Below are 10,586 nucleotides of genomic sequence, written 5' to 3'. Positions count from 1 at the left end.
CGATAACAGACATTCACCAGTAAATGGATATCTCAGACAAATCAAACTATAATTTTGACATCTATAAAATATGTATTACGTTGTGAGATTATTAAGAGTATTCATTCATTTATTGTGTGCTGTCATGTTGCATTTTCTTTACACTCACTGTGAACATTGTAAGTACATGATCAGTGACTCCAGGATGCCACCAGATTTGTCATATTTAATTTATTCAACTGTTCTTTTGTAATTTCTGAAAAACTTCTTTTAGTTTTATTCCCTCAGATGTATTCTAGGTCTAAATTCAGGCTATTCTCTGAGGAGTAAAATTATGCCGGGGAACCAGTCAATCCCGTGTGGTTTAAAAGATTTGAATATATTGAGTCTGGAATGGAATCAGCCAATTATGTAAAATTACAATGACATGAAAGACGTAACCTGAGTCTGCAGGTTAGACAAACAACAAAGGTGAAGAGTGAAATAATGACCCGGGCTGTCCATCACTATGTACACTGCACTGTACACACTCACTTCCAGCTTCTATGTTGACCCGCTGTACTTATTGTAGTTGTGTTCACAGAGTTCATTAACACAAACGTCACATGTGAAATTTGTCTTTTCACATGTTAAAACCATAATGTGAACTAAAATCTTAACACGTAAAAAGAAAATAACGTCATATGTCAACTGGACATTCTCACAAGTGATTGTCTTTTTTCACATATATGTAAATGTAAATTTTCACATGTGAATTACATACATTCACATGTAATTGTCTTTTTTCACATGTTGGTAAGAGTTGTTTTCTATAAAGACTTCCTCAGTCTTTTTTTATGAAGGAAGGTATTGTTTCTTGTTGTTATGGAACCTTTTAATTTCTTTATAGGTAAAACTTTATAATAACCATCATTAATAAAAAAAAAATTATAGTTACATTTAGAGATAATTATACTTTAGTTAAAAAATGATTTGACTGTTAACAAACCAATGAAAATGTATTAACTATTTAACATTTTATAAACATCAGTTGCAACTATATATTAAACGATGGGTTTTTAAATGGTTTATAAAACATTGCATTGTTAACAGTCAAATAACTTTTAATGAAAGTGTAATTAACTTTAAATCCACCAATTATTTATGTTTTTTATTTTTTTTACCTTCTTACATAACCATAGCCTTTGAATGTATGGCACTCAGTTGTGATATTACTGTGGGCATGTCATATTGCTGTATGTTACCATACATCTGGAACTCATGCAACTCATTAGTGAGGTAACAGATTATTCTAGTTGTTTTTATGGTACATCTATAATATTTCTAACATCACCATAAACCTGAACACCTCTACAGAGATTTAAATTAAATTTAGTCCTTTAAATGTTATCTGTATAACATTCCCCTACACTGTGGGTGTAGTTCTTGAAGTGCAGTGTAAGTAAGAAGGCCTATTTATATCATCAACATAGAGCTGGGGTGTACGGACTTCAATAGAGATAATAGCTAACCACATTATCGCTCTATTTTGTCATGTCTTTGATCCTGTTAGCACAATCCTAAAATAATTAGAACATTCTGGTCATCTGTGGCCCTTGAGTTTGTAACAGGGGGCCCGCGGGCCAAAGTAATGTTCTGTTTTTATTGAGACAAAAATGTTCTTTGAATATTTATTTCTGAACAATCTGAGCATGACGGCTGAATGAAACGTCAGTTTTGCATCAAAACAATACAAAAGGCATTTGCTTTTGGGCCCCTCTGGTTTATAACCGAGAGGGACTCTGTTCCTGATCAGGCCTGTGTGCTCTATGTGTTTTGTTCTGTTTTTATTTTTCATTTCCTGTGTTAACCTCAATCTATAACATTACTATTCATATTCTATAGTCATATCATATATTTTTCATGTATGACCTTATTGTACAATATTGTCTGTAATTTGAGATTAACTGCTCTTGTGCTTCAATTTATTTTATTGTTTATATTTTATAAAAATCATTTTGCTAGTTTCTCTGTAGCCTGCTTATTTCTGTCTTAGTGCTACTGTAACACTCAATAAAATATGTCTTATCTGATATTCACGTTAGAATGTAATTCATTATGATATGAGAGTATATATGTTGGATGTATTTGAATGGGTTGTGCTTGGTTCTACTGAACAGAGCTTGATAATCCTGCTACTATTTGGAGTTGAACTGTGCTCTTTGATAGGCTGGATGCTCTCTGATGTTGTTAGGAGGGATTCGGAGTAAAACGCAGTTTGTGCATCATGTGATGCAGCTTTCTGCGGGAGCTCTGACCCATATTTCATACGGACACGCGCTTGTTTCCGGCAGCCTTCAAAACGCATTTATCTTGAGCCCAGTCGGCAGGGCTGAATGAATTAGGCCTCTCATATGAGAGCACACAGAAACCACTGCGCCGTGTGTCTGTGTGTCCACGGCTCTCTCCACTGTGAGCAGCGGCTTCCTGCGCTCTGCTTCTCTCTGTGCTGCTCTTTTTAAACAAATCATCATTAGTCGCATTAACGGACACAGTTTGGACGTGTGAACTGCATATCTGTCCGCTGAAAATATCACTGCTGCTGTTTTTTATCTCATTATGAACTGGAAAATTATTTGAAACAGCGCAGTTACAACGTGAAATCCACTCCTATAAGCTGCCCTAAGACTGAAGCTGATCATGTATTCGATTGCATAAGCCTGCGATATTTGGTCTTTCTCACTCGGTCGGAGATTTTATTCATTTTTTTATTCATTTTTATGATCCATTTTGAAATATGACCATCTAAAGAGTGAAGTGGAGCTGGATGTGAACAGACAGACAGACAGACAGACAGAGAGGCCCGGGACACATCTAGGCCCGCAGCTGGAAGGAAACACTCTGTCCCTTCTAGCCAGAGGTAGACTTAAGCAGCAATTCTTTATTCGCTCCAAGTGACAATTAAAAAGGTGAAGCTGCTTAAAAGATAACCAGAGATGTTTTATTTAGGACAGAGACAGCGCCTATTATCGGACAAACTGTCATCCTCTGTCGGATTAAACTAAATATTGTTATTGATATTATGGCAACGGACGACGACAACAACAACAACAACAACGATAATAATAATAATAATAATAATAATAATAATAATAATAATAATAATAATAATCGTAATCATAATCATAATACTCATTCTAATCTTAATGATAATAAACGTTGACTATAATAGTGGTTTCAACTTATTTAGCGCGTGATGATCTGGGCGGGTTGTTGCCGATCAACATGAATCGGCCTGTTTATCAGAAATAATGTTTTTGGCCTGCAGCTCTCCGGCAGTCAGCTCAGGCTGCTGCTGTCCTCGTCAATAGAAACCACAGAGGATCGTTACAGGCTGACAGTGATAAATGAGCTCCTCGGTGCGTCGGGCCCTTTATTTATTTATTTATTCATGTATTTATTTATTTATTTACTTATTCATTTATTTATTTATTGTTTGTCACTTTCTGTATTTACGCTGATTTATTTTCCCCTGTGACGCAGATATAGAGATGATCTGCTGGAAAATATCACGAACCGAAAATATAAATAAGAAATCACCAGCTTTTCGTTGAAAACGAAGGAATTTATTTATTTATTTTTAGGAAAAATGTGCCTCGACCCCCGAGTATCCACATTTATCTTTTTTTTTTAATTCTCTAAATCTTTTTCTCTGTGTATCACACACACGCGCACCCGGCCAGCAGCAGGCCGGCCTGTGCAGAGACAACATTTAGTATAATCTGTGCGCCGCTGCAGCTCCACACTTCGCTCGGGTTTTCTTGAATTTCGCAGGCGGGCCATCCATCATCCCTGTCACCATCAATCGAATAATGCGAGACAACTGCAATCCCGTCTCATATCGAACCAGAGCAGACTACGTGACCTGCTCCACCAACTAATGCTGCTGCCTTAAGAATTCTCTCCGACGCCTACTCTCACCTCTCCTCGGGATTTTTCAAATGAGCCCACAGAAAACAAACACAACTGAATCACTGTGCTCTTCACATGAAAACACTGCGCTGCGTCCTCACTCAAGTCTTTATTTTGGTTTTAGTGCAGACTTATTTTCGGTGTTCTGGTGCTATAAAATTATTTCAAACATCGTCAAAAAAAAAAAAAAAGGAACTTGTTCCGCCATCCAGTCAGTCTTTTCAGTTCCAGTTTATAAGAACACAAGAAGAGTCAAAGCTGAAGGAAGAGATGCAGTGCACGAAGAAGAGAAACAAACATTCAGAGGAAATTTTCTTTAAAAATCTTTGTTTTAGTTGGAATTAAAAAAGGGAAAAAAATCAACAAGATAGCAGTGGTAAAGCTCACTCTAACGTCTAGTGATCACAAGCGCAAACATGAGAAACAGCCAAATAAAAAGAGGAGCACAGATCTATACAGCACGACATTAAACTCTCACCGAGTCCTCATATTTTTAAAAGATATCCCACAGTGGTTTTAGTTTTGTCTTAGAAAGGAGAGGATGTGTGTGTGTGTGTGTGTGTGTGTGTGTGTGTGTGTGTTCTCTGTACAGTCTCGCTCGGAGGGGATGTGTGTGCCTATTTAAAGGTTTGGGGGTAAAGCTTTCGTCTACTTAAAAAAAGGAGAGGAAGAAAAGAGAGAAAAGTCGTTATCCCCGGTGGTTGTAGAAAAATAAATAAATAATTTAAAAGGAAATGGAGGAGATGTGTGGAACTGCTTCTCTTCACTGTGAAGTCCTTTTATTTTCCGTGCAGCTCTCCGCAGCTCCTCAGCTCGCACCGAGTCTCTGTTCAGGTTAAAGTCAAAGTTTATTGGCGGCCTCCGGTGCTGAGGTTAGGCGTTTCCATGGTGACCCAACACACGCGCGCACCGTGCGGGTTCGGGCAAGGTGAGGTGGGAGTGGTCAGGTGGGTGTACGATCAGGTGGGTTTGACGTGGCGGCTGCAGAGGCAGCTCCGGTACTGAGCTCCACGGCCAGATGGAAGAACATCCCTGAGCCAACCATGGAGGCCTGGACACAGACGGAGAGCAGGGTTATTACATCTCATCAGCTGCGACACACACTGAAAACCACCAGTCATAAACGCTACATATAGTGTTGTTCATGGTTAGTACAAAGTGTAATAACATTATTAAAGGGGCACTATGGTTTTATTTTTGGAAAAGAAATTCAGAAACTCGTTAAAAGTTATATTTATGATATTATAAAACAAACTCACAATGTTAACATATTAATGAGGAAATAATAAGGGTAATTCCATACGTGAATAAACAAGCTGCTCTCAGAGGAAAATAAGGTCCCAGAACACTGTTTGAAGCTAGAAAGGTGGCAGGGTCCGCCACATACAAACAAAGTAAAACAGTATAAACTGTGTTGTCTTGTAAGGTCAGTTTGTTTATTCAGTTTATTCAGTCATGAAAACAAAGAGTTTGTTTATTTAGTTTGATTATTACAAAGTGGAACAACCATCCTTAATAAGTGCTCAATTTATACTTAAGTTAGTTGACTGTTAACAAACAGTGAAACGGTTTATAAACCATTTATTGAGTAATTGTAAAGGTTTATAAACATCAGTTCAAACTTAATGATGACATCCAGTAAACTAGTACTTATTAAACATTTACGATGTCTTGTAAACATTTTAAATTAAACAATGTCGTAATAAATGGTTTATAAAACATTTCATTGTTCGTTAACAGTCAAATAACTATTAACTAAAGTTTAATTAACTATACATTAGTGTACACACTGACAGATGTTGCTTCAGTGTGTGAAACGTGTTGGTCGCTCCTTGTTGTTTTAATGTAATAGTCATATCCTGGAATGTTTTTTTTTTTTTTTTTTTGGTCCACTGTGGTTTAAACTGTACAGCCTGCACCTCGAGGAGCACTGCTGTGCACAGTGCAACATCCCTTTTCAAGGTTTTTAAATAATCCAGTGAGCCTTTTCACCGGAAAAAGATTAAAGAAAAGTCTGAAATTAAAAACATAGTTTCGTTTCACAGAGATGTTGCCATTTTCTCCAGACATCACAGTCATTCACCTTTTTCTGCACTTTTGAGTCAGAGTTAAAACAATCAAATCAAACAGCCTTTCACATTTTGATTGTTTGTGCATAAAAAGTATTTCAGGGTTTGTTGAGCCATTCCATGAAAAACTCTTAAGCCATCATATTTCGTAGAATACAGACGGAAATGAGATTCCTCTCCACCGCTCACAAATCACACAGCACACACCATCCACAGCATTTTCCTCCTAAATACTTCTTAATCTGTCAACATCAATAACCTCAGTGAACACACAGCAGGGTGAGTGTCTGCAAATCTTTGGCCTCTAGATAAGTGAGGTGTGACAGTTGAGGCAGGGATATGTTTTTGTTTAAAGGAGCACTCTGTAGTTTTAGGGAGTAAATGTTGGCTGATTTTTTTTCTGCCTTAACAAACTAAATAAACAAACTCTCTTTGTTTTCATGACTGAATAAACTGAATAAACAAACTGACCTTAAAAGACAACACAATTTATACTGTTTTACTTTATTTATATGTGGCGGACCCTGCCACCTTTCTAGCTTCAAACAGCTAGTTTAGTCACTTATGGAAAAAATAAGTTCATGAGGTCATGTATCATCTCTTAGATTTCATCATTGGGCAAATTATATTACACAAACATTATATATATATATAATTATATAAACATAAACACCATACAACCTTGTCAAATATACATAAATACAAGCACATAAATGTATCACATCATCATTTGTTACTAAATACTGTATCCCAGTTGTCCTCAGCTATAGAGGATGTTATTAAAATAAATTACTGCTCCTCCTCTCCCTCGATATTACAGGCACCTACAGAATTAACCCCTTTTATATGATTCAAAAAATGATTCCAGATCTGCTGAAATGTTCCTTCCTTATTGTTTAACCCGGCTATCATCAGTTCAAAGGGCGCATTATCAGTCTTCACCTAACCCAGTGAATAAATTCTGACTGAGTCTGACTCTTCAAGTGGTGAAGAATAATCCTAGCTGCATGGTACTCTCATCTATCTCCCAGAAGGCAGAGTTGAGGACATTCTGCTAAGGATTTTTTCAAGCCATCCACCCAATTCCCCAATAACCAAAACCAAATAACATCCCCATAATGAGTGTACGAGGGCCTCTACATTACATTTCCAACACAAGTTGTTTTGTATCAAGCCCATTTTATGAAGTCTTACTGGTGTAAAAAACAGCACCCTAACAGACCGTCCTGTACATGTTATTATGTATTTCCATGCATCTTTCTTAATTTTACAATTCAGATTTTAAATCATTCTTCCCTCACCGAGCATCTGCAACCATACTGTAAATGACTGAGGCAGAGTGAGCAGAACTAGGTAAGTCAAAAACAGTTTGACCATGTTTTCTCCCCTCGCCTGGTTTAATGCCCGTGGCTCCGATGCTACTTCTTAACTGGATGCACCTCCAACTTCTCTGTCACACACTTCTCTGGAGTGCTGAAAGTTTGGATTGCTCTCGTCCCCATCAGACTACCCACACCATCCTGTGACAATATCTCAACTGGTTGAATGGGGCTGTGATTTCTTCTTCTGTCTGTGTCGTCCAAGCTGTGTGCCACACAGTGTTTGGCTAGCCTTGCCATTTAAAATGCAATAATATAAAGCTCTACACTGGCCTAGGCCTCCTTTACTTTTCAATTCATAATGCTTTTGCATACTGATTCTATGTTCCTTTCCATTCCATAAATTGTCCTTAATGATCTGATTATACTGCTTAGAAATTCCTGTAGAGATTGTCATTTGTATCCTCCTTGAAACATCATTGTAGTTAAACGTAGGAGCAACAACCGGTATTTATGGTTTGATTGATTTCCACTTATCTAGGTCATTTTTTACTTTTCTGAAGCAGTGAGACATATTAAGTTGTAAAATGTTGTTCATGTCAGTGCTCAGTCTTATCCCCACACACTTCGTCCCTGATGGTATCCATGTGAATTGGAATGGACTAACTGCTGCTGGATGACACACCCTGGACACCGACATCACCTCACACTTGTGCTGATTCATTTTATAGCCAGATAATTGTGAAATCTTAAACTCAAAAGCTAAAAAAGGGGGACTTTTCAGTTTTCTTAACTCAAAGTCCACTTACAAGCATTTAATGAAGCCACATCTTAGTCTGCTCAGTTGTCAGGAAAAACAGCTCAATTGTCTAATTCTTTGATTTATGACTTTCTTTTTGTGGTCTCATTCATATTGCACTTGGTATGCTATTCTCTCACAAACACATGTGCATTATACAGTATACTGTCATATAGCATGTGGTGGAGCCAGCAGAGGGGAGAGTAAAATAGTGCATATTTAGTGGTGTATTCCATAATGGTTAAATGTTATGGCTCGGGCTTTATCGTCCATGGAAAACCCTCATATTACTCCAAACACTGCTCTCTTCCCTCCTGCAGTCCTGGGGAGATTTACTGCCACAGTCAGCATACGCTTTCACCACAGATCAAATTAGGTGAAGCAAAAACACCCGGCTCGACTGAGCTATTACTGTAACTAGTCAATGATCATTCAATGAGAAATAATTAGATTAAAGACTCTCCAAAAATATATAGGCAGCATTTATTCAGGTTGAGAGGTGATGTCTCTATGCAGATCTAAACCTTTTTTTCTTTTCTTTAGATGAAGCATCACTACCTGAATTTCATTAGCAAAGCTGGGGGAATTATCAGACAGGGGAGAGGGGGCTGTGTTGGCGAAAATTGGCCCGGGTGAAAAAAATGAAGCAAATGTAGCTCCTATTTACATATAAAGAGCTCTATTAATCAAGGTAAGTGTCATTACAGCGTGGCTCATTGAGCAGTGGAGAGTGGGTGTTAAATAAAATTCTCTGTCCTAGGGTGCCTCCGGCAGGCGATACGTCTTGATTTGAGAACTGTCAGCAGTGGTGGAAGCTGATAGAGGCGGGAGGAGGAGGTGGAGGAGGGGGAGTATTACCCTGATTCTTAATCAGATTGCTGAGGGCGTAGAGATGGAGGAAAAGAAAAATGGAGGAAGAGGGGGATAGAGCGACGGAGAGTGCTGTGGAGAGTGATAGAGAGGAATGTGTTTCCCACACTGAATTTATTTAGCCAACCAATACTGACAGATTTCAGCTCCACTAAAGATTTCTTTATATTATTCTATTTAGTATAAATCTATGTATTTTAAGTTAAAGTTGCACACAGCAACCTATTACATATTTAATAGACCAAGGAGCATAACCTCACCTTTAGTCCAGCTTTCTGAAAACAACACAGTTATGTTTGTGTTTTCTCAGAATGAAGTAACCTCAACTCTGAAATAATTAATTAAGACCTAAAGGGTTATTCCAACAGTTTTACACATTGAAGTGTGTTTACTGGTCTTGGGGGGTGCAACTGCATATATGAAAAAAAGAGCATAAAGCCTTCTGTGGCTCCATAGGAAGCTGCATGTCATCTGATAAACTGCCTCCTGTCACTCAGTGGCTAAGTGGCATTGTGGGTAATGTAGGTAATGTCTACTGGTGTAAAATTACACCCCTATAACACTGTTGGACTCATTATGGACGGTTCAAAGCAACTGATAGCAGCAGAACCAGAGATAGGGCTTTGCCTTTATGGACTTAAAATAATATCATGATATTTTTAGGCCATTTCGTGGTGTATGATATATACCTTGATATTTTGAAACTTCTGAAAAGCACTTCATAAATGTTAGGACTAGGCGACCAACATCTACAACAATATTTTAGGGATGATTACTGGTTGCTGTCACAAAATATGACCACAATGAGATTTCTGATCAATAATCATCAGTAATGTGGATATAATGACTAAAGACAAGTACTAGATCAAGTAGAACAGTCTGGTATGTTCAGAAAATGACATCACTGTAATGCAGCCTTCCAACCCAGAAAAGACTTATGTCATATCACCATATAATGACATTCAAAATCAAAGACTCATATCATGATAATGATATGTATCATATATATTGCCCAGTCCTAACCACAGATATTATGTTTTTTATTTCACACATTCTTCTTGGTGGTGCCTACATTACTCACAGCACAACTTTGTCAGTGAGTGACATGACTGGAGAAAATTGATCAGATTAAATGTAGCTTCCTCTGGAACCACAAAAGGCTTTATATTATTTTATTTTATTATATATTTTTTTTACATATGCAGCATTACTCCCCAAGAACTGTAAACACACTTTACTTTAAAATTGGTGCATTTATCCTTTAAAGGAGACTCATATCATGTTATATTATGATAACACTATACCGGGACTAAAGTAATTCCTACTCAGACAGTCAGTAAAGTAACAGACCAATTACATTTGCTTTAAATAATATTTTCCACCACAGCAGTCTTGCTGCAATCAAACCAGAAAGACAAGAGGAAACACTGATATTGTGAAAAGAATACTGTGAATAGGTCTCTTGCATTAACATGAAAATCACTCTAGCAAAAATCCAAGTGAGGTTGAGGAGAAGTGAGTGGTAGAAAGGTGAAATTGGTCTTTCTTATGAATGAAGAGAGACAAAGACTGCACTACTTACTTCACCCTGTTTTTCAG

Source organism: Pagrus major, chromosome 22 (assembly GCF_040436345.1).
Source record: "Pagrus major chromosome 22, Pma_NU_1.0".
Classification (NCBI taxonomy): Eukaryota; Metazoa; Chordata; class Actinopteri; order Spariformes; family Sparidae; genus Pagrus; species Pagrus major.
This window is presented reverse-complemented; position numbering follows the sequence as displayed.